The sequence below is a fragment of the Onthophagus taurus genome, chromosome 2, assembly GCF_036711975.1.
Source record: "Onthophagus taurus isolate NC chromosome 2, IU_Otau_3.0, whole genome shotgun sequence".
Classification (NCBI taxonomy): Eukaryota; Metazoa; Arthropoda; class Insecta; order Coleoptera; family Scarabaeidae; genus Onthophagus; species Onthophagus taurus.
Window position 1 is genome coordinate 25,570,467 of NC_091967.1, and position 25,411 is coordinate 25,595,877.

The 25,411-nt window shown below is 32.5% G+C and overlaps 1 protein-coding gene and 1 long non-coding RNA gene across 2 annotated transcripts in view; one reads left to right on the top strand and one right to left on the bottom strand.

Moving 5' to 3' along the window:
* Positions 1-25,411, bottom strand: part of LOC139429080 (uncharacterized) — a 516,749-nt gene that overhangs the window by 420,015 nt on the left and 71,323 nt on the right. The window lies entirely within an intron of this gene.
* On the top strand, positions 23,131-24,181 carry LOC139429081 (uncharacterized). Its single transcript, XR_011639783.1, has 2 exons — positions 23,131-23,349; positions 23,430-24,181. It is a non-coding gene; the product is annotated as an uncharacterized lncRNA (long non-coding RNA).

The following is a 25,411-nucleotide window of genomic DNA, read 5'->3' on the forward strand; positions in this document are numbered from 1 at the left end:
GGTGCAACGAGAATAGGCTCCACCTTAATGCGGAAAAATGTAAAAAAATAACTTTTACTTTAAAGAAAGTACCGATTGTTTATGAGTATTATATCAATAACGATAAACTGAAAAACATTGTACGGAAAAAAGATTTAGGAGTAATATATACACAAAGTTTTAACTTTGACGAGCACGTAACAGCTACAACTGCATCAGCTCTAAGGTTGTTAGGATTTATTATAAGAAACTGTCACTCCTTTTTCAATATTGACATCATAAAGTACCTGTATATTTCATTAATTAGATCAAAACTGGAATATGCTGTTGTGGTATAGGACCCTGCAACAGCCTATCATTCGAATATCATTGAGACAGTACAAAACAAATTTATTAAATATATTTTCTACAAACAATACAATAGATTTATTGGTTTTCAGTCTTATGAACTCGCTCGGAGATATTTTGATATGACAAAATCGTCGGTCAGGCGGGGTGTGATAAGTCTCATTACCAATATTCTCTCTATACAAGGAGTTCAGAACTAAATGTTTTATGGCGCTCAACTGATTAAGTGTTGGTTGTTAATCATTATTTTATATTGCCTGATTTTAGTAGATATTGTTCTATAGATTTTAGTTGTTCTACTATTAAGCTAGTTGAAACATGTAATTAGGGTAACCTGTTTGTTTCAATAAATAAATAAATAAATAAAAGGTATTGTATTTCACAAAATTGTTTCAAATGATTGTTGTTTAAGTTCACTTTACATTACTATAGTTTGCATAACAAATTTTGTAATAAATTTAGTGTAGACAATTTATGGTAGTGTAATACTTGTGTTCTGCAAATTAGTAAAATGGCAACTGCCCTATTTTTCACACTATTTGTAACGTACATTACACCGTAAAGTTTGAAAGTATTTGCATGTATTTGGGAGCACGCTATAATGCCATTTAGGAATATGAGCTTGAAAGGTTGATATTGAAACATTCCATTTTACATAGAATAAATTTTTTAAGATTTCGTCGTGTAATTTTTTCAAATTACATGTTATGATTTATTATATCTAAAAGAAAATAAATTATTTTATCATCGGATACGAATATATTATTTATCAGCTGTTAGTAAAAGAGTCTCTACAATTGTTATTTTAACACAACGATCTCATTTTAACATAATGTTACATGATATACAAGAAGTTGACTCTTAGATATTAACGCATTCTTCACTAATCACTCACTCAATCATTCACTAATTTTGTTAATATAAAAGATTGATGGTCCACAAAATTACATCAGTGATAAGTAATACGTGAATTGAGTATGTATGTATGTTTATTAAACCAAAAAATATACAGCAAATGCACTCTACACAACATAAAGGCATAAAAAAAATTTTACAAAAGTAATAATATTTATACAATTTTATAACAAAATACAATTATGAGTGAGGTGCAGAATTACAGTTAAATATTTACACGTTAGATGATAAACTGTGTGATGTGCTTTTTCTTCGAATCATGCGTTCCTGGGCCAATTTCGAAAACCTGGAATATTTTTGAACATTTCTTATATATATCATTGCACGACTGATAATTAAGATGAAGAGATTTAAAAGATTTTGAGTAGCTCAGGAATTGCCACTGCCGAACTCAAGCCGGGATAAAGGGGTAGGCTGAAACAACAACAATACAAAATATATTAATGACAGAATAATGCAGTTAGACTAAATTTGCAGAAGGCAAAACCTACCTACATAATAAGCGTTTACGCTCACTAGAGACCAGTAATCCGAAAGAGAAGATAAAAATGTTGCATTATTACCAACCTTTAAGCTGTACTTGAAAACATTCGAACAAGCGACGAAGTCGATTGTATTGGGAGATTTTAACACATTTTATCACACGAAAACGCTGTGATATTAGGTTTGAAAGTCTCAAAAACTACAACTTAAAATTAACGTTTAAAAGTCTGGATTTCAGGGTACTGATTGTCAGCAAATGTTGCGACAGCTACTACCTAGTTATGTCAAAATAGTATATTAAAAAACAAGTTTTTTCTTCAAACGTCATTAAATGACAACTTTGTTGTCGTGTTTACTCGCGGTAGAAGTAAGTCATTGTTGCATAACGACGGTTGCTAAGATCAACATAGCAAAAAAGTACTTCAGCGTTATGGCGCTAAAGTAAATTTCACTTTAGCGCCATAACGTTGAAGAACATTTCACTTTAGCGCCGTATTATTTGCAACGTTTGAAGAAAAAATACTATGTTTTATTCGGAAGAGAAGCAGATTCGTTTGTGGCTGGTCCGTCATTGCCGGACTCACTTCGTTCGTCCGGCAAACTGTCGGGCACGCCACAATTTTAACGGCTCATCTGTCATTAGCGACTCACTGCGTTCGTCGCTAAGCGACAGACCACGCCATAAAAAGCACTGCTTCTCTTCCATATAAAACAATATACTATTGTAAGACACGTTTGAAGTGCACGAATTCAAATTGAAAAACGAGTGGCGAAGCCACGAGTTTTTTAATGAATGAGTGCTTTAAGTCTTATGAAACGTGTTTTTTATGCTATTTTTTGTAATTCGGGTTTTTATCCTTTTTTTTCTCAAAAATAAAATAAATTTTGACAATGTAGAGAAATAGGTATGTAGCAGTTGGTAACACCGTAACACTTGAAAATAGAAATTTGAATTGACAATTAGAAACTGTCAAAACACAAAATGTATTCACCTGACAAAAATGTTTCATGTACACCTCCCAAAATAAGAGAAATTGCTCAGAGTTCAATGTCCTCATCATTGTGGACCTTGTATTCGATGCTAAGAACGTGTTTAAACATCCATAGACAAACATTGTCACATTGACAACTAGAAAAATTAATGACCCAATGTCACCAACTTGAACTGGTTCCATAAAATGTTACTAAAATCTCATTACAGCATCGGATGCTGTAAAGAGTCTCATTACAGCACCCGTTTGAGTACTGTTATAGCTTTCATTACCGTCGCGAATTACAAAAAAGTTTTTTACAGAACTCAAACGGTTTGGTTCTATGAAGGCTACGAACTAGTTAGCTGTTGTCCAAGAATTACCATTGAGTGTACTTTTGAACATCTTCTTTCACCGTAGCTACGCCAAGATCTTTGTAGATGTAGATATAGATAGTTCCTCATGATCGAAGACGGATTTACAATGACGCCGTTTCAGATGATTGGGGTAGATCTCTCGTGAACAGTAGGTATAGGCAGGTATAACCTAATACAGTGTGTTAATTAATTATCGTACCCGATGTCATCATTGGAAGTATGCAACCAATATCGCAAATCGCATATTGCAATACCAATACTGTGATATTGGTTGCATACTTGCAATGATGACGTCGGGTACGATAATTAATTAACACACTGTACATACATTGTTGCCGACGTTAATTTCCTTAATTTTGAAATATTTATTTTCAAGTTTAACAATGAAATATCTATTTTTAATATAATAACTCAGCAGATGAAAGTACTGTTTTGACATTTTAACTTTTAGTTTCGTTTTTAGTCTTCGGTGCCAAACTTTGTAACATGCTTGTTTCTAAAATTAAATTGGTGGGTAGGTCTTCCTTGTTTGTTCTATTCATTTCAATAAATAAAATCTCTTTTCACTTATTGTAACTCTGAAGCATTCAACACCAGCGCTGTCACTAGCACATAATTCATTCAAAGACGACAGACCAGGCAAACCATGTCCTGCCTGTAGAAACTTCGTAAAAATCTGTCAGAAGACAATCTCTAACATCGAATACATTTTTCACGAAGTTTTCCCCAAGAGAAATTTGTATAAGTCGCAATATGACTACAGGTCTCGTTAGAAAAAGTAATTTCCTCAACTTTAAAACTGTTTTTCCATTTTTAGCAGGAGATTTTATTCCTTGGAAATGGGTGGCAAAGTTTTTTCTGATTTTCTTAACAGACAAATATATAAAAGGTAGTTTAGATAACATGGTTGTATTGTGCCTTTCAAAGTAGCAAGTCATCTCTGTCTCTTCTTCAGAAAAATCACTGTCATAATCATTTTCCAATAAGTTCACGAGGTTTTCAGTATTGCTGTCGAAATCTTCTCCATATGTTCTGAATTAGTAGCTGATTCATTTTGATCTAAAATAATAATATAAACAATTTTAGTGAAACAAATTAGAATAATTATAAAAAGACAAATAAATAAACATAAAGATGAATTGCACATAATAATTATTTGACTTCTTTATATAACAAGTGACAAAGAAACAATGACTACCACAAATATTCCTTTTATTAATTAATCAATTTCTCTGATAGAAAATTTCACATAGTGGCCAATACCTGGTATACAGAATTTTTTTAGAGAAATAGAAAAATACAGGAATGGGAAGACTATGTTAAACGTATGAAAGCCTCAAGACTAGACGACCGTATGATATGTATATTATTACATATTTATATTATACATTATTGATCATATTAACTTTAACGTATTCCTTTGCTTTTAAATAAATTATTTTCTCTGATCTATAATAGTGTAAAATGTGTTGCCTAAACTACCGATGTGTATTTTCCATAATGCTCTGCAAAATATGTTGCCTATCAATATTCAATAAAATAGAATTTGTATAACTCTACCACAACCACTTCAAACTTACCTTAAAATTATTTTTATATTGTATCTTCCTTATTAATGTATCTTTTAGGTATCATCCTGTTATCAGTAAAGACGTCTTTCTCTTTTTATTAATTTGCCTTCCAGTTATTAGACAAACGTTAGATCTTTTAAACCCAACTCGTGCATTCGAAAAATTAAGGAAAAACCATTTCTTTGGAGCGAGATCTTTAGTCAAACAAGATTTAAATTGTTCACCACTGAGTTGCTGTCACGCTTCCACAAACATCGACTCTCTTCTAGCAATTTGTACAAATCATTCTTCGATGTGAAATAAATTCAGACAAAATTTCATTCCCTACACAACCTTTCTCTATACACCTAATTACCTTCTTCCCATTTTGTATTTGTTCGAGATAAAGGTGCGAAATGTTTCGTTGCTTCAAAATATGAAAGACGTACAAACCTCTATTTATATTATAGAATTATTCAAAAAGTTTGCTTCATACGATAGTGATCAGTGATCAAATACTAAAATGTTTTATTCAGTAAAAACTGCTTAAAATATATAGTATTTGATGATTCATACGTTTTATTCACACGATAAATAATAAAGGTTTTCTCTATATGTTACTGATTCTATGAAAAATGCGACGACCTCAAAATTTTGTTTATTTATTTATTTAATGTAACTTTTCAAATATGGGTTTTTGTTGTAAAATGTGTTGCCTAAACCACTACTTAATTTTGCTCCATTTTCGTTATTATTGTGTAAAATATGTTGCCTACTTTTGCCTGTTTCAATACCTTTTGTTTCTCGAATCGAAAGGAAAATTGAGGATTTGGAGTCCAGATTAAATTCTTAAATATTGATTAAGTTCGTTAAAACACATAAATAATCTGTTTTGTGGTTATTAGCATACGATCAGGCATGATACACTAAATAATATATCCGATCTAGTTAGGTATAACCATTGTCTTTAAATATTTAAAGATAATGGTATAACTCATAAATACATTAAACTGCCTATAAGGTACGTTTCTTATTATTGATTAACTGTCATCTATTTGAAAATTACTTGCATAAGAGTTGTCACCAATCAACTTTCAATCATGTTAATTTTATTCAATAATCGGTTTATGCACATTGTTTGAGTAATCATTAAACCACTAATCTTTGTTCTAGTTTTTCTATGTGGATTCCAAGAAATGTGTCACTACTTGATTTTTCACAACTAAATTTTCACTTGAACTGTTTATTGATTAGTTAACTTCCAGCCCGCAGATTTCTTTGGGCTATTGCCTTCTCAAGCATTCCTTCCTTCAATATTGACAATGTTTGATGTTTTGTTCGTCGTTTTGTTGGACGACTTTTAATATTGACCTGATCAACTAATTACTGTTTAATAATTAGTGATTTCGGTTTGCAGTAGATTATGATAAACAATTTCTATGGATTTTCTGATCCCTCTCATTGATCCCTCTTGCCATGTATTTTCGTCGTATCAAAAGCTATTTTGTATTATTCCTCTCTGGACGATGTTCTTTGAATGCTGACTACTCTGTTTTTCCTAATCAGATATCCCTTTCGTGTTCTTCTATGCGCCTTTTGTAGTTCACCCTTGTACCACAGCTTTTAGACTTCTGATCCCATTAACAGAGGAAGTTTGTCCTTTGCTATCTGCAGTGTACTAGTTAGGAGACCGTGTTATGTTTCACCACGATGTCGTCCTTTTTAAGTCACCTGGTTCTCCTTTACGTTACGCCTGAAACAAAAAGAAGACAAATGAAGCCGACCGGTTGGCTACGGTAAGCATATCACAATATCCTGTGATTGTAGCTTCTGCTCCTTGTTGGCCCGTTGGATGGCCTTCGATATGTAACCATTTATCTGTAGTACGTCCTTTAGATGCCGTTCTTCATTCTTTAACTTATCTCCGTCGCACAGACTCCTGGTGGAATTGGGTGGGAATCACGGATATCTTCTGTCGCGAGTAGTGGTGTGATGATGATGCTTGTAGGTACCTATTCGTGTGTATTTTCTTCCGGTATACTATGTGTTTAAGTTGTCCATTGCTAGTCTTGGGTACTGACACATCGAGGAATGATGTCCTTTTCCTCGTCCATGGTGAACCTTATTATTGGATTTTGACTGTTTATTTAAACATTGGCTCAAGAATGGTTTAAGAAATCCTCAAACGTTTCTTTACAGATTCCAGATGACAAAGATATCATCCACGTATCGTAGCTGTTACTTTGTACTCTAAGGACGAGTCTTTAAGACCTCTTCTTGAAATAACTCCATATTAAAGTTAGCGATGACTGATGGAAAAAATGGAAAAAAAGTCCTAAGACATAACTGGGAGATACCGCTAGTAAGAGGTTTAGACATGTTTTACTGGTACTTTAGTAAATGTCATAAAGTGATACCACGTCGAAGCTGACTAATATATCTTTGGAGGGGCTGACTAATATTGTTTGTAAGGGCGACAATATTTTGGCGAGGTGTTTCGCAAGTTTGTATGTAGATGAGTTAATTGCACTTACGTCGTTAGATCGTAGTGGGCTAGGTGGTTATGGATTTTTGGTAAGCCTCATACTTTTGTTGCTATTCATGCTTGTTTAAATAAGTTGTTATGCTCTTGCAGTGGAATTTCCGTCGGCTCCTTATCGAGTGTTTATTTTATTCTTGTATTCCTTTCTGTCCATCACCACGGTGGTATTACCTTTGTCTGCAGATACATCAACTATGTCACTTCTCTCTCTTAACTGTCAATTTGGATTTTGGTAGTATTGCTGTTTTTAACGCTCTTGCGTCTTCTTTTCTTCGGTCACTGAAACACGGCGTAGATCACCATTCTGTCATACTATTCTGACATATTCTGTTATGTTATTCTTTTTCTATCACTAACTGTCAACTTGGACTTTGGTGGTTTTGCTGTTTTTAAAACTCTTGCGACGTCTTAAAGCATGTTCTCAGCTTTTTCGATGACGATTTGCGAATATCTCTTGTACATGATTTCTTGTTTAGCGACAGCTCAAATTTAATCCTTTGGCTAGTAGCACCTTTTCTTCTTTCGTTAGTAAAACGCTGACCGGTAATGATTCTACTAGTAAGCCATCTTTCTCTTTTTCTGTATTCGACGATCTAATAAATCGAATTTCTTAATTTATGTTTTTTGGCTCTTCTGGAACACTCGTTCCGCTTTATGCCTGGTTATCTTATCCGCTTTGTCCCAATTTTAGATGTAAAACTCGAACTTTTTAGGTTGTCGGAACAGTTTATCACTTAGTAATTGTAGGTTCTTAAAGATCTGGTGTATTGTTCTATCCTGTTCTACATTTTACGTGTAGACTCACTCTAGCGTCATTACAGCGTTGTTTTAAAAAATTTTGCGTGACTTTCGTCTCTCTGCATCTCCGTAAAAAGGCAAGGCTGCTAAACAGTTTACATCGTTTAATGCATCATTGCCTAAATCCTTAATAAGATAGGATAAGACAAGATAGGATTCCGCCATCTAATACGTTTGAGACTGTGTAGAGTTTGTCATATTTTCCAGATATCGTCTACAGTAAATATTGTTTGACCCATTTAATATAGTATCTGCTGCTTTTAACTCTCTAAAAAAATTGTCTACTTTTTTGAAATGGTGTTGTATGCCATCAGTCGTTCATTTGAGTTTAATAAGCATTTTATTACAAATAGCTTCGAAAATGTACTCTTGCGTTTGAAGACATTTCCATCTTTATAACTGTTGATATCCATGTTGCAAGTTTCGTTTAAATATTAAAATAATAAACAAATAAATAAATATAACTTCTTATCTTGCAAAATTCAATTTGACCATTCGGCTGAAGATGACTAAGTAAAACTAGTCGAACCGGTTCCGTTAAAAAAATTGAATTTTGCAAGATAAGAAGTTATATTTATTTATTTGTTTATTATTTTAATATTTCCATCTTTACTCTAATCAGTAAACATCTAATTTCAATCATAAGGTTAAAGAGTTAAATTATGTTTTCATAACAATAACAATATTTTAAATAATTTTAGTTTGTGAAAATCTCATTTTGATGTTAAAAACATACAAACATTATAATTTTTGAGCTGTATAATTTATGACAAAAATTTTCGATTTAATAATGAAAGTTTTTGCCACAATTATAAGTAAAATGTAAATTTGCGACTGAATACACGACACGCTACTGTACTTACACCGAATTGACATGAATTGTACAATTTACTAAATCGTAATCCTAAAATGGAAAGCGCTTTGTGTGATTATAGTTGTATTAAATATTTAATATTCCGTGGTCAGTAGCACAATTGGGGTAATGGAACTGGTAATATTTCATTACTTAATGTAACATATTACACGATAATAATTTTTGTTTTAATTTAATGAGAATTTGGATGGGTTAATAAGTAGGAGAATTACTCAACTTTCATTAAAAATAGAAAGCAACATTTGTTTTAATATTTTTTTCCTTGTGACTGTAATGGATAGTAGAAGGTTGTATAAAATCAGGAAATATGAACACGAGGTTATTTAAACAATATTAACATCACAAATTTACTCATTTTAGAAGATTGGTAGTAAAGGTGTTTATACTATGCAAATTTACAAAATTTGCGATACGATGGTATTGAAATAAAAGCATTTTATAGTTGTTTTTATGATGGTATTTGACCGTGAAATAGAAGACAAAACAAACAATACTATTCAGATTTAAATGAAATAAATATCTTAAAAATTGCGTATAAACATTCTTTAAATATTTAAAATATCATTATGGGAACAAATTAACTGATTAGAAATATGCTTAGTACTTTTAATACTAGGTAATTAGTGCTTGATAATATGCTGGTTATTCCATACATTACAAAAGAGAAGTAATAAAACTACGTTTATAGACCGCAACTAATATAAAGTGTTTTTTATGGTTATTTTTATTTTCTATTTAAAATATTCAAAACATTTTTGATTTAATGAAATTTATGTATGTTTAATTAATTTTAATTAATAAGTAATCTGATTGGTATTATAGAAAAGCATGCTTTTTTATATTCGCATATATTACATTCGTTGAGGTTTACCATGAGCAGTTAAAGGCAAAACAAGTAGGTGTTGCTATAATTGTGGATTACAAGACCACGAGTAATTTTAATGAGTGTGCAAACCACAACTAAAAGTTTTCTTGTACCCAACCATTTAACTTCGTGGTAAAAGTATTTTACATTATTACTTTAGTGTTTTGATCATACGCAGTTTAGAAAATTGTGTTACTCGAATACATTTTATTATAAGTTTAATAACTTTAATACTCAGTAATAAAAACATATTTTTTCTTACAACACTTAATTACTGTGTAGTTTAGTTATAAAACAAACTTATGTCTATATCGCGGTCATTTTTGTGTTACAGTGGAACCTCTGTATACGACTGCTTTAGAATACGGCTAATTCGAAATACATTTACTATTTGGTATAAGACAAAAAATGTTTGTGAGAATTTTGCGTCATTTTAAAATAAAAAAGATACATATTAATATATGTATATACAGTGTGTCCTCGGATAGGTGAAACGATTCTTATAAAATGTAAAATATTCACAAATTTTCGGAATCATCGCCCTACTTTGATAAAACCCATTGTTAAACGCCAACAAGTACTTCTTTTAATTCCAGTATTTGGAAATTTTTCACTAAATAAAGCAATAACCATATTTATCGGTTTTCCCTCGGTTTCATAACGCTGAATCACGAAAACTTTTTCCTCTTATAACATTGTAACTGTTAACATTTAAAAAACACTTTAAGTTTACCAAAATACACTTTGTAAGATTAATATTGACAGGAAAGCAATTTTGTTTTTCCATGGCAGTCTTTGTTAGAAATAAAATTGCTCGATATCGATTTTTATCAAAGTAGGTCGATCATTCCGAAAATTTGCATATGGCCACTTCTTAGTAACACTTTCACGTACTGTAAACAGAAAAGGTCGTAAGTAATTTCAACAAACTTTATACTAAAGCCTTATTCCAGAAATGCTTTGAAGTAACCTCCGAGACAGAATTAACCCTAACAAAGGTCTGGAAAAATCATTTTAATATTGTACAGGATATATCGCCCATTGATAAAGCTTGGAAGGAACTTTCTCACTGAACAATGATTTCCGCTTGGAGAAATTTGTGGCCACATGCAGTAACCGAAAGAAATGTTGAATCTAGGGGCTCTATAGTGAAGGATATTGTTTCCCTGGCCAGATTCATAGAACTGGATGTATGTGATGATGATGTAGAAGAATTACTGGAAGAACATAATCAAGAATTGACCACTGAGGAGTTACAGGAAATGGAAACCGATGCGCATCAGACTAGAATAGATGGACTCTCTTCTGACTCAGATGAAGAAGAGGTAGAAGAGGCCTCTTCATCATTAATCATTAAATGGATGGACCTGAAAAATTATTTGCAGAAAAATATCACCCTAACGAAGTTCAAATCAGTCGTAACAGCATCGCTTGAGAAGACCAGACAATGTCACATTTTAGAGACATTCTAAGAAAAAGACAAGCACAAAGTTCTTTGGACAGATTTTTAATAAAAGTTGCTGATCCACGTGTAAAGTGCAAGCAGATAGAAAAGTAACAAAACCCAGAATGAGGCTTTTCTTCTTTGGAATAGAAATTTTACACATACAAGAAGATATTAACGTAGAACTATAACATCGATTCATATGAAATCTCTGAGACAAAGAAGAAAGGACATGGGATAACGAAATTTGAGAATTATGCACTTGTACACAATAAGTATTACAAAATATTTAAACCATTCAATATATAAATGATAAAATTTTAAAAATGTCAGGTGCCAGCAAGGCGTTTCACAGGCGTGTCTCTCCATGTTTTTCTAGCTTCCATTGCTTCTTCTTCAACAGTTCTTGGTTGCCCTCGTCTCCATGCCCCTTGAGAGTTCCAGCATGTGGCCAATCCAACGATATTTTCTTTTTCTTGTTTCTTTTTCTACTTTTACTCCTGATGCTTCTGGAACATCTCACAGTATTCTCAGCTTTACCTCCATCTCACAGAACCTCTGTGAAAGTAGGAAAATCTCGTCTACAAGCTCAAGCTCGTCCAGTCTATCTTGCGTCCTGCACTGAATACCATTTCTTCTTCCTTCTGTAACCTTTCTCATTACTGTATTCAATACCAGGAGGAACAGTATGGGTGACAGAATATAGATAGAATCGAAAAGTTTTCCACAATGCGTCACTTGACACTCATATCTCTCATACATCTTCCTGATAACACTGATGATCTCCAAAGGGACCTCATATTCTTCCAGAGTATCCCACATTATTCTTCTGTTTAACGAGGCAAAGGTTTTCTCAATAATGATGAAAGTCAAGTAAAGTCTATTCGAAAATTCTAGACTCTATTCAACAATTATGCGGAGTGTATCTATTGATAAGATCAACGCAACTTCAATGTTTACGGAATCTTACTTGCTCCCTCCTTAAATGCTTTTCAACTAAGTTCTTAATCCTTCAGGATTATGCTAGAGAATACTTTACTTGACACTGACAGAAAAGTGATGGACCACCAGTTGTTACAATCAGTGGTGTCCCTTTTTTTGGTCGTTTTACTATTAATCCATGTTTCCAGTTTCTAGGCAACTTTTCTTTTGTTCATATCTTTTCAAATAACGGGTGTAACAATCCAACAGTAGCCCCAATGTTTTCTTTTAGTACTTTAGGTACAATGTTGTCTACACCTGATGCCTTTCCATTGCTGGTCTGCTTCAGTTTCATTATGAGTTGGTGCCTTGATGTCAATGTCAGCAGCACTGACAGCTTTATTTCCTTGGATTGCTCCTCCTTTTCTTGTCCTTTATTTAGAATCTCGGAGAAATATTCTTTCCATCTTTCAGCTACTCTTCTTGTGTTGTCAACAATTGTCCATCCTTACCCCTTATAGGCATACTCTTATTGAATCCCTTCCTAGACAGAATTTCTGTAATACTATACCCTGGCATCAGATTTTGCTGCAGCAAGCTCTCCTATGTGTTTGTTCGTCTATTCACTTCTTCTTATCATTTCTCACAATTTTGTCTACTATATGGTCGGTATCCGTACACTCCGCCTGTGCTTGGTCTTCTGGGCGTATGATTGTTGATTGTTGGGCGTTGATTTCAACGTATGATTGCTTCATCTCTTTCTTCACCTGTTTCACCTATTTATGTCAAAAGTCGTCAACAAAGTTTCTTTGATGCCCCCGTAACTTGAGTGATCTACTCGTAACTATCCTTCTGAAACAGTGAGAGAGAGAGTATGCCTAGACGCTTTAAGAAATCAAATGATTAAACAAACAGAATCAATTTTCTAGAACCTAGAAATACAACTTCTATAAATAAATTTAATTTTTTTATTTTATATACTTATCAGTTTTCTGTCTACATCATATTTTAAGTATTACATACAGTTGAACTAATTAGAACCGTATTGAAAGGTAGAGTTTAGACTAATTAACTTAATCAGAAAACAGTAAATCTGGCAATGTTGTAAATGTTACGCCTAGAATCCCCATATACCAAAACAAATTTTTACCAACTTTTTTTAAAATGCTTGCTACTAATTTATGAGAAAATTAGACGTTTCCAGTTTTTTGTTCGACTCTGTATATCGTTTAGTTTTTACTTAACGGCCTTCACCGATTGCATTAAACTGCATTCTCATTTAGTTTTCGAAAGTGTTACCGATAAGGATTTTACATGTGCTTTCAAAATAACCCACCTCTGACTTGAGCCGGCAAACAGAGTGAACGGCATTTGTGACAAAACAAAAAATTAGTTTTTGTGAACACATCATGATACTCTCCACAGATGGATTCCATCTGTGATTCCCACAAGATAGAAAAGTAAGGAAGTGAATCAATTTCTAATATACGTTTTTAGGCATAATTTTTCCCTTGACACATTCTTATTTTAGCTCTGTGATTATATAATTAGTGAAATACTCAACTGTTTCGGTAGCTAAAAGCCACTAATTTAGATCGCGTGATCGTAATGCTGGTAGAAAATATGAATCGGTAAACTCAAGAAAGAAACGCTTGAGTTCACAGATTCAAATTTTCTACCAGCATTACGATCACGTGAACTGATTTTATAAATCTTTTTTCATACTAAAAGTATTTTAGTGATAATTAACACACTTTAATGTTTATTTATCTAGCTAAGTACAAAATAAGCGTAAGGTAGCGAAGGCACTCCCTGAATGTAAATCGTAAACAGGATAGAGGTAATTTTATCACACATTTAAGGCTGTTTTCTAATGCACGAGAGCGAATTTTTTGACTTTGAATAAATAAATAATATACATATATAATAAATAATATACATATATAATAAATAATATACATAAGAAATTGTATTTAGGCGCAGTATATACTTTATTATAAATTTAGCAAAGTTATTTTATTTGTTATAATTAATAGCTTTTTTGACTTCTACAGTAATTGTAATTTGTTCACAAAAATAACAATAATCGGCATTTTATGATTTGTTATGAAATAAGATGAACTGTATTGATTTAGCAATGCGCTGTCACACCCAGCGACGTGTCACTAGTATTCTTTATTCTGTATGTAGCATTTGTCTATTCCTTCTCTTTTGTTTCTTCTCTTTCCGCTAAGATCTTGACGGAAAGTCGAGTCCTCCTTTTCAATCTATTAGTGGTGAGTCGATAACTGAAATTGCTGGCGTGAACATTAAAAGGGTTTTCCAACCATGTCGCGTACTTAAAACTGTGGTGGTAAAACACTACTTGTTTCACTGTTGGCATCTAGAGATTCTCATAGATTACTTGTACGATAGTGCTTGACAGATATGTCAGTAAATTTTGGATTGAAATCGTAGCAATTGCAATATATTTGTTTCGCTAGCGATTCTCCATTATTGTATATTACCAGATTGCTGTCAGTATGGCTTTGCAAATTCTAAGTTTATTTTCACGATTTAGGCAAGAATTTTTGTTCATATACCAATACACTTTCTGAATAGCATTCTGCAAATATATTCTTAAGCACCTCACATAATTTTCCATCGACAGTGGAAATTGTTGAGATTTATTGGTAGACATTTACCCGTTCTAAGAGTGAATGTAATAATACGCGTGGATTTCGTAATATTGACGATGACCTTCCATGTCGTCAGCCACTCCTGAAACATGTCCAGATGAAACTGAATATCTTTGGTCACCAAATTACGTTCACAGTAAGTAGCCATAATTATCAGCAAAAGTACCGATAACGTCCAAGGAAGATCCGAGGGTTATTGTAGGTGCAAACTATTCCCAAGTTACGAGAATTCAGATCATCCTGAAGTATTAGAATTTGAGAAACATCCAAGAAGGCTGCGGTGCAGTACTTTTTACTGTCCAGAGCTCTAAAACTGAACTGGTAATCTGGTATTAAGTTCTTCATGGATAGAGTATCCTGCAATGGGCCGATGTAACGTCACAATAGCTGAATGTTTATTCGGCTTGGAGATCACAATTATTTGTAATACCGTCCATTGCATGGGAAAATAGCCCACTATTATCATAGTATTGAAGATGTTAACCTGGAATTTACTTCAGGTTTGTGGTTGTGATCAGATCATATTCGGAGTATTTTTTGATCTCAGTCCATCAATAATTTCCTTGAATGCGCATATACTGACTCTTTTGATTGTAAGGTTTATTTAAATGGAAGCTGCTACTGATTGTTTATGATAAAAGTCCTTATAACCATATTGTTACTATTTCAACATTTCTCGAATAAACTTATTTTTATCAGCAGTGTGGAATAGGTTTTTTAAGAAGTTTTCGGTAATTGTGGTAATGGTTTTGGATGCCATGTTGCAATCTTCTTTAAAAACTAGCTCGAAGTGTCAAGTGACTTCTAGTGATAGTGCAAGTGCTAGTTTTAGTTCAATTAATACCGGCAGTGAAAGTCTTCGTACTTTTTAAAGCCCATTAGTTTTTATTTTTTAGTTTTATTTTAGTTATTAAAGCAAGTGGTTTGGTCAAAAGACACGCTTTTATAGCTGCCTCAACGATAAATCCTAATTGGTCAAATGATAACTCAAATAAACGCTCACTTTTAAACGTAGTTCAATGATAATCCCTTAAAACACAGAAGTCGATAAGATTAAGTATTTTAGCCAGGTCAAAGGGCCAATATATTGGTTGGCCTATAGAAAGAGTGTTCACCATATTGTCCAAAATAGGTCTGTAAAGATTCCATCCTCTGGTGGAGATGAGTCTTGATCCTCAGAAATGATGTTTTGGATTGTAATCGCAATAAAGCGACATTCCAGCATTTGAAAAAATTATATTGCTATCTTTTCATGACATTAATCTAAAGACTATATTTTTCATGTTCGTAATGATTACTACTATTTTCTTTAACAGTGTTCTCACGCACAGTTGACACTTCTTGGATCCTTATTAAAATATGCCTTGGTATAACCAAATGTCTGCCATCGTTGACACTGGTAATTATCTTTTAGGGTGCGATGGCTCAATAACAACGATCGCATTAAAAAGGGTTTTACCTTACAGTTGTCTTTGTTATATGACATAGTTCAACGTTGATAACGGTAAATATTTCTTTGTACCCCTTTGTCTGATGCTGGCAATGTTTGGAACTGGATGACCAGGTGACTCAACAACTCAAACATTACGGTCGAATTTTAACTAATATATGTGATATGTGAGTTCTGATAATTAATTCAGCTTTGATGAGTTCCAAAAAATCTTCAGATGTATTTAATTGCACTTTTTTCTGGTTATTATTTAGGGTTTTCAGGATGTAGAGATTAGTAGCAGTCTGAGTTGGAAAAGTGGTTGATGTAATCTACATCATGTACGAATGAAGTGTACAGGTGGACGCTTTGTTACTTTTGTTCGATCCCCGTTCTTCATTTAATTGTCTAGTAGATCGTATCTAGTTTGTTGATTGTTTATTGATTTTATTTTCAGGATCATCATCATTTTTTCTAGTTCGTTTTTACTTTTCTACAGATTTCCAATCGTCTGGGATACTTAACTTCCCTAGAATTGGATTATTGATTTTATCGTTTTGTGAGGATTTGGTGGTCATAACGAGATAATCACTTCTAAGGCTTGTAGAAGTGGCCGCTATCTTTGTCCGGTCTTGCGTATTTGTTTATTCCGATGAAAAGTTATCCAAATGTCATACTGTGCAATAACGTTACAGAAGAATCATAACAACTCTAAATTATTTGATCATCTCGAGAAAGTTTGAAAAGTTAATTTCAGACATCGTTGAAAATTTCAATGGACACTGGTTTAGTTTATTTAAAGTTTTAAATATAAATAAAATTGTAAACATAAGGTGTGAATAATGTAATAAATTAAATATCTATTTTTAAATTCCAAAATTATAAATTCACCTTTAAAAAGTTGGAATGAATCAGCATTCCTGTATTTCTATCAGATCGCCAGTATTCAATGTAGATGTAACATTGTGTAATATTATCCAATATTTAATTACGATCTGTTTAATGTTCATATTTTCTAAAGAAAATTTATTTTACTAACGAGATTTGTTTTAAATATTTGAGCAATTGTTAAAATATAACAATTGTATGCAGTTGTTTCATAATCCATTCATTTATTGTGTTTCTTTGAACATAAAACACACTTAATAGTTAGATTTATTCGATCGTAAATAATTAGAGAGAAAATCCAACCAAAAATTAAAAATTAAAAACTTTATTGTCTCCACTTTAATAAAAGTTTTTAAGCAAAATTTTTAAATGTACATAATTAACGTATTGAGGAAAAAGTGATTAAATTAGTACATTATAAACATACGTCATAAAAAATGTTGTTAATAACAAAGTGAATATTTACGAAAACTTTCAGTACTTCTAAAAACTTTCTAGTAGTTAATCGCTTTACGATATTTTAAAACTTGTCCAATAACGTCTGTCGGGATAATATGGTTTGTAGCTTTTTTTTAACGATAACAAGAAAGCTTAGTAGATGAGATGTAAAATTGCTAAACTATTAGAAATAATATGTTTAATTTTTGTGTCTGTTGATAAAATTAACAGCCAGGTAAATGTACTTGTATGGGAATTGCACTATAATGATTTCAGAACACATCTTTATGTTGAATTTTGCCATTTTATTTACACAACTTTATACAGTGCGCGCGTATTGTATGGAAACATGAAAAAATCTTTTTAACGGCTTGATCAATTTGAACAAAAATTTGTGTGGATATGATACATAACCTTGTGAATTCAAATTTTCTTAGAAAGACTCTTCAAAAAAGTCTTCAGAACGTGAGATATCAGGCTTATCATACAGTACTCATCGTACTGGGTGGCATGTGCTTTTTTGGGAGTACATATTATAAATGTAGATCTTGACTAATCTTCTGGTATCTTCCCCGTCATGTATATGGCGTTGAACAACGATGTTAATCCCTCACCATCCTTTTCAGCTATCAGTTTTAACGCTGCTGCAAGAATTTCATCAGGGCCGGTGGCTTGTTTTCAGCCTGATAGCATGCTGCATTTCGTTTTTGGTAATCATCAGACATGACTCACTAGTTTAGAAACCTGGGGTAGGCTCCTTAGATCGATTGTCTCCAAACAGGCCCTTGACGTATTGTTTCTCTTCTATTTCTATCAAGATTCTGTTGTTGTGATCTTTGAGAATACCTTTATTCTGCTTGCGCTTGTTGGTAAGTTCTGTGTCCTTTTTGTGAAGGTGAAATGTGTCGTGTTTCATCTGAAGATTTTTTTTAGGTTCCTTCTATTTATTCTTATCTTTGTTCTTATACAGGGTGTCACACAAAAAACGCCCCAAGCTGTAAATCTGTCATTTATATTCCGACTTTCATGACCGAGGCATCAAATGAAATGGTTTGATGAATACTATGGTTCATGCTACAAATAAATTTTTTTCAAGGCCATCTTCAATTTTAAGCGATTATTAACTTTTGTTTTTCAAATTTCTCCATATATTGTTTCAGATTGTTTTTCTGAATCCACTGATGTGCAATACATCCACTTTGAATGTAATTTTAGCAGAAAAAAGACACCTGTATATACAGATTGTCGCACAACAACCGTAAGCTGTAACTCTGTCATTTAACTTCCGATTTTTATGAACGAGGTATCAAATGAAATGGTTTGATGAATGCTATGATGCATGCTACAACTAAACGTTTTCCAACGCCATCTTCGATTTCAAGCGATTATCAACTTTTGATTTTCAAATTGCTCGGTATGTTTTTCTTCACGTTATGGGATAGAGATTTTTTTCTGAGCCCATCGATCTACAATACATTAACATTAATTGTAATTTTAGCAGAGAAAAACAATTAAAACATTTTCCGAACATTGTCTTAGTCACTTCTGTAATACTGCAGTGTGCCATGGGAAAAAATAACACGCAAAACTGATAAGTCAATGCCCGAAACAGTTGTAAATGATACTTATAAGTTGTTTTTTCATTTATCCCATGGCACACTACAGTATAATACAAGTGACTTTAAGAGAATGTTCAGAAACTATTTTAATGTTTTTCTATGCTACAATTACGATTAATGTTGATGTATTGTACATTAATGGATTCAGAAAAAAAACTCTATCCAATAGCGTGAAGAAAAACATACCGAGCAATTTGAAAATCAAATGTTGATAATCGCTAGAAATTGAAGATGTCGTTGGAAAAAGTTTATTTGTAGCATGAATCATAGTATTCATCAAACCATTTCATTTGATAGCTAGGTCATGAAAATTGGAAGGTAAATGACAGAGGTACAGCTAGCGGCGTTCTTGTGTGGCAACCTGTGTATACAGGTGTCTTTTCTCTACTAAAATTATATTCAAAATGGATGTATTGTATATCAGTGGATTCAGAAAAACAATCTCTATCAAATGACGTAAAAAAAATATATAGAGCAATTTGAAAAGCAAAAGTTAATAATCGCTTAAAATTGAAGATGGCCTTGGAAAAAATTTATTTGTAGCATAAATCATAGTATTCATGAAACCATTTCATTTGATACCCCGCTCATGAAAATCGGAATGTAAATGACAGAGTTACAGCTTGGGGCGTTTTTTGTATATTCTTCTTTCTTCCATGAGTTATAAGATATCGGACATCCACTGTTGGTTTTTCTTCTTAACCCTGTAACCAATGTCGTTGTTCTGCGTAATGTCGAGTGCCCCCCTAAAGCCCTCCCACTTCTGCATTGTTGAGACGTGCGATATATATCTTCTTTGCTAAGGTTTTTCTGTTTGATCGTTTGAACATGCTGAATTTCAACCTGCTGAATAGTGTAGTTACTTTCTTTAAGTGACACAACAAATGTTTTTGGGCTAGTATATAGTTGATTTGATAACGTATTATGTTGTCTTCTGGCGCTTTCCATGTGTAACGTCGCCTAGGATACTGTTTAAAGGAAATATTAGTAGCTGTTAATTCGAACTCGTTGCAAAATTCTATTGGTCGTTCGCCTCTTTCGTTGCGCGTGCCCAGACTATATCTACCAAATACACCCTCAACCTTGCCTTGGTCAATTTTGCCATTAAAGTACTCTGCAATAATAGTTGTTTCGCCTTTTTTTGTAAATTCTTCACTTTTGTCTACTGTAGTGGCATACGCTTGAATGACAAGAATACCACAAGAATACCCTGTAATCTGATTGATAATGAGAGCAATCCTCAAGATATTGTAAATGCTTTTGCTAACATGTTTTCTGCTGTTCACGCTGTATCTACTGACCGAACTTTCACTGAATCTGATTTCATACCGTTGCCATACTCTTTTCATCCCATTACAGAAGAGGAGCTAATTAAATTAATGGCAACGTTTTCTAATAATCATACTGCTGGAGATGATTTGTTGCCAAGTTATATGGTCAGATACTGTCGTTATATATTTGCTTGCCCTCTTAAATTTATTATTAACTTGTCCATTACGTTCTGTGAAATTCCTGAACGCTGGAAACGATCAAGAATTGTGCCTGTTTATAAAAGGGATGATCGTACGTCCCTCTGAAACTATAGACCAATTACGATAATTTCCAATTTTACTAAACTATTTGAAAAATTATTATATTCTTTTATGTACACCAGCACACGCCCCTTTGTGTCAGCTTGGTTTTGTTTTCGGTCTACAATTACCAACTTGGCTACGATTTCCGAGTTTATCTGTAGCACCTTGGATAAACGTTGGACAGTGTATACAACAGTGGATGTTGTATACACTGATCTATCCAAAGTCTTTGATCTGATTGACCATAGAATTCTCTTGCATAAATTGAGCTCTTTCGGATTTGTCCCTTCAGCAATTCAACTTCTGGCCTCTTATTTACAACATAGAAAATGTCATGTTACTTACAATGGATATTTTTCTAATGAGTTCACTCTTACCTCAGGGGTTCCATAGGGATCAAATTTGGGCCCTCTATTATTTGTTCTTTTCGTAAATTGTCGCATCTTGGGGTATGCTGATGATATTAAGATCTTTGCCGAAGTCTCATCGGTGGCAGATGCAGATAAGCTGCAGCACAACTTAAACACAATAGTGCAATGGTGTAAGACCTACAAACTTAACATTAATATAGATAAATGTTGTGTACTTACTTATAGCCGATGCTCGTCACCATGCATATATCCTTACAATATTGCTGCCAGCACTTTAAGTCGTGTTGAAGAGTACAGGGATTTGGAGGTCCTGTTTGATGCAAGTCTTAATTTTACAACACATATCAACAATGTGTGTTCGGAGGCCTTTAGGTCCCTAGGTTTTGTGATGCGTATGTCTAAATATTTCACAAGTGTCAGCTTATTAAAGACCTTGTATTGTATAAATAAAACAAAGAAAAACTTCTTACTTGCTTAGTTTAATTAAATTTACTGTCGTACCGGTTTCGGGAACATTATCCCATCATCAGCGACAAGCTATATATTATAAAAATACAAAAAAAAACAAAAAAACACATATTAAAATATTGCAGGCATATAAATATTTAATAACTTACAGTCAAAAGAAGCGTACGATAATTCGGAAAAGCACAAACATTAAAAAAGTATACATATCAAACGTGAAGCGTTAGGATATGTGATAAGACAACTGAATTAAAAATTTTTTGCAAATGTTCGGACGTTATATAATATGGTGGAGCGAAAACTCAGAAACGAGTTACGCTTGGAAGAGATGAGATGCGACTGAACAACTGTTGGGAGAACGAAGAAAACGGGGGGGTGTGAAAAGAAAAGAGCATGATTCTTATATAATAAATCAAAATATTAAAATAAACCAAAATAAACCAAATAAAAATTAATCAAAGATAAATACAAAATCCCCTGGAAAAAAATATCACTCATTTTCGTAAATAAGTAAAAAGCGGTTTATAATTGTAAAAAACTTGATCATTTAATAAAGAGTATTCGTTGTTATTCTTGATCTTATGTATCTCAAGCTGTTCTAGAAGGTCAAGTCTATAACCCTTTTGACAATTATGAATGAGAGCAGCGTTATCAAAATCAATGTTATGACCAGTGTCAACTATATGTTTATTTATGTTAGATTGTGATTTAATTTTATGTTCGTGTAAACGAGTTTCCAATTTTCGACCCGTTTGTCCAATATAGATCACCAATATATATCAACTACTATTCCATATGATTCAGCTCATCCAATAGCTCACAAATTAGCTAATTTTCGTTTTCTTGTCAATAGAATTTTTAACTATCCCATTTCAAATGAGAATAAAATAAAAGAATTTAACTATATTCAAAACTTAGCCATACAGAACAATTTCCCTAAGAAGGTCCTAAATAATTTAACGAACAAAATTAAACAACAGAAAGACCCATTATTTACTAAACCTATTAACAACCAAATTTATAAACCTATTCCCTATAATCCCATTTCCTTGCAATCTAGAGGAATTTTTAAAAAATTTAATATAACCTTGGCATATTCCAACAGAAATTCCATACTGAATTTATTATCAAATTATCACTACAAAAACAATGATAAATTAAAAAGGAACGGAGTATATTCTGTTAATTGTACTGACTGTAACGCCATCTATATTGGACAAACGGGTCGAAAATTGGAAACTCGTTTACACGAACATAAAATTAAATCACAATCTAACATAAATAAACATATAGTTGACACTGGTCATAACATTGATTTTGATAACGCTGCTCTCATTCATAATTGTCAAAAGGGTTATAGACTTGACCTTCTAGAACAGCTTGAGATACATAAGATCAAGAATAACAACGAATACTCTTTATTAAATGATCAAGTTTTTTACAATTATAAACCGCTTTTTACTTATTTACGAAAATGAGTGATATTTTTTTCCAGGGGATTTTGTATTTATCTTTGATTAATTTTTATTTGGTTTATTTTGGTTTATTTTAATATTTTGATTTATTATATAAGAATCATGCTCTTTTCTTTTCACACCCCCCCGTTTTCTTCGTTCTCCCAACAGTTGTTCAGTCGCATCTCATCTCTTCCAAGCGTAACTCGTTTCTGAGTTTTCGCTCCACCATATTATATAACGTCCGAACATTTGCAAAAAATTTTTAATTCAGTTGTCTTATCACATATCCTAACGCTTCACGTTTGATATGTATACTTTTTTAATGTTTGTGCTTTTCCGAATTATCGTACGCTTCTTTTGACTGTAAGTTATTAAATATTTATATGCCTGCAATATTTTAATATGTGTTTTTTTGTTTTTTTTTGTATTTTTATAATATATAGCTTGTCGCTGATGATGGGATAATGTTCCCGAAACCGGTACGACAGTAAATTTAATTAAACTAAGCAAGTAAGAAGTTTTTCTTTGTTTTATTTATATATTTCACACTTGCAACATGGAACAAAATCACCTTGTATTGTGCTTACGTTCTGAGTAAGTAAGAATACGCTTGTCTGATTTGGAGTCCCTTATATGCATGTGAGTTCTTAAGCCTTAATCGAGTCCATCGTAGATTCTTAAAATTTCTTTCTTACAAATTTGATGGAATTTACCCTGAGCGAGGTATACCACAAAATGATTTGCTTGCGCGACACAATATGGTTTCCTTGACGAACAGAAGAAACGCATTTTGTGAAAAGTTTCTACAAAAGCTTATCGAATATAACATCGATTGCCCTTTCATTCTTGAGCGACTAGGGTTTGTTGTTCCAAGGAGTAACTCAAGATGTAGCTGCGTATTCGTCATTCCTTATGCCAGGACAAACATTATGAGACGGGCGCCAACATAAACTCTCTGTAAAGTGACCAACAGGATTCCAGACAGTCAGTGATCACCTGCATGTAAATTCACTTATTTCGTTTTTTTTTTTATTTTCTTTATAATTTGGTCAAATGTTAATTTCTTGAATTTTTGTTTTTTTTCTCACATATAGATACATATTATTGTATTATTACATTATTGAATATATATTGTTATCCTTTTTTGGGCTATGCCTGTTGTGTAATAAAGGAATATTATTATTATTATTAGCAATTTTTAGTATTTTGTTAAATATTTTTATTTTTAACGGGGGGATATTTACACCCCCTCGGAAAAAAATCCTGGATCTTAAAGCTTATATGCCTGGATTTATTGTTGCTGCTGACCAAGAATAGATTTTGTCTGTAACCCTAGATGGGGGCCCTTACAAGGTGTTAAAGCCGGACTAGCTGAACTTTGGTTTTTTTATAGTGATTGGTACTCCTCTCCCTCCTCCTATCTCATCCTGGCTTAGGGCAGGATATGGCGGAGTTTTAACTTCCCTAGAATTGGATTATTCATTTTATTGTTTTGTGAGGATTTGGTGTTCATAACGAGATAATCGCTTTTAAATCTTATAGAACGATTAACGAACTTATTAACGTTACAGAAGAATCATAAAAACTCTAAATTGATTGATCATCGCGAGGAAGTGTAAAAAGAAGTCAATTTCAGCCACCATTGAAGATTTCAATGGAAGCTTGTTTAAAATTTTTAATATAAATAGAATTATAAACACAAGGTGAATAATGTAATAAATTAAATGTCTATTTTTAAATTCCCCAAAATTATAAATTTACCTTCAAAAACTCTGAATGAATCAGCATTCCTGTATTTCTATCAGATTTTCCGGATTCAATGTAATATTGTGTAATATTATCCAATATTTAATCACGATCTGTTTAATGTTCATGTTTTCAAAAGAAAATTTATTTTATTAACGAGATTTGTTTTAAATATTTGAGCAATTATTAAAATATAACAATTGTATGCAGTTGTTTCATAATCAATTTATTATGTTTCTTCGAACATAAAACGCACTTAATAGTTAGATTTATTGGATCGTAAATAATTAGACAGAAAATCCAACCACGACTAACTTCATAAAAATTTTATTGTCTCCACTTCAATAAAAGTTTTTAAACAAAATTTTGAAATATACATAATTAACGTATTGAGGAAAAAGTAGTTAAATTAGTACATTATAAACATACGTCATAAAAAATGACAAAGTAAATATTTACGAAAACTTTCAGTACTTCTAAAAACTTTCTCGTAGTTAATCACTTTACGATATTTTAAAACCTTTCCAATAACGTCTGTCGGGAAAATATGGTTTGTAGCTTTTTTTAACGATAACAAGAAAGCTTAGTAGATGAGATGTTTAATTGCTAAAGTATGAGAAACAATATCTTTAATTTTTGTGTCTATTGCTAAATTAACAGTCCTTCTATTTATAGCACT